Below are 929 nucleotides of genomic sequence, written 5' to 3'. Positions count from 1 at the left end.
GACATGTATTATTACAGTACATTGGTTTGTGTTGGTTGGTATTAGCTGTGTACGTGTTGTATTGCTGTAATATATATTAATTAACATTAATTATAAAGATTAATTCAAGTATATTATGTCAATAAGTCTATACTTGTTGCCATATATAAATACATTTTGCATTTAGGTATATCTGTATATCAAAATGAGATAAGGAGGTTATACATTTATTATTTAAATTTATAGAGACCTAAACTAAACATTAGACCTAAATTAACATATCTCTAAATTTATGTTGTTAAAATGTAAATTTTAAAAATTTTAAAAATTAAATTGACAACTGCTTGACAATTCCTTTGCCATAAAACCCCCCTCCCCATAGGTGTAATTGGGGTAACCAGACAAAAAATTGGTTTTATAGCAAAACGGCCCCCTAGAGTGGGTCCATCTTCCCGCTCAAACTAAAAATGTAGTGGCTTCTTATCCAGGATTGATAGCTACTTTGATATTAAAGCAAAAAAGTGGAGCATTGAAATTGTAATTCCATATAATGAGGAACAACTTGGTGCTCTTCTAATGTTTGATGACAATCTCCTATTCCAAATGCTCAGACAGTTTTTACTGATGGGTCAGCAAACGGTAAAGCCTCCATAGTTACTAAAAATCACCAAAAAGTTTTAGAAACACAGGAAACTTCAGCTCAAAGAGCTGAAATAACAACAGTCATAAAGGCTTTTGCTATGTTTGCAGATGAGGAATTTAACCTTTATTCTGATTCTCAGTATATTGTCAGGTTGTTTCCACACATTGAAACTGCGGTTTTTGTCTGAAAATAAAACTACCATATTTCATTTTTTAACTAAATTACAGCAACAAATTTGGAAAAGAAATAAAATATTTTTCATTGGACACATTCGGGCTCATTCCAGATTGCCCGGCCCTTAAAATGC

Source organism: Bison bison, unplaced genomic scaffold, assembly GCF_000754665.1.
Source record: "Bison bison bison isolate TAMUID 2011002044 unplaced genomic scaffold, Bison_UMD1.0 scf7180017861828, whole genome shotgun sequence".
Lineage (NCBI taxonomy): Eukaryota > Metazoa > Chordata > Mammalia > Artiodactyla > Bovidae > Bison > Bison bison.
The sequence above is the reverse complement of the archived record's forward strand: the minus strand, read 5'-3'. Positions refer to the sequence as shown.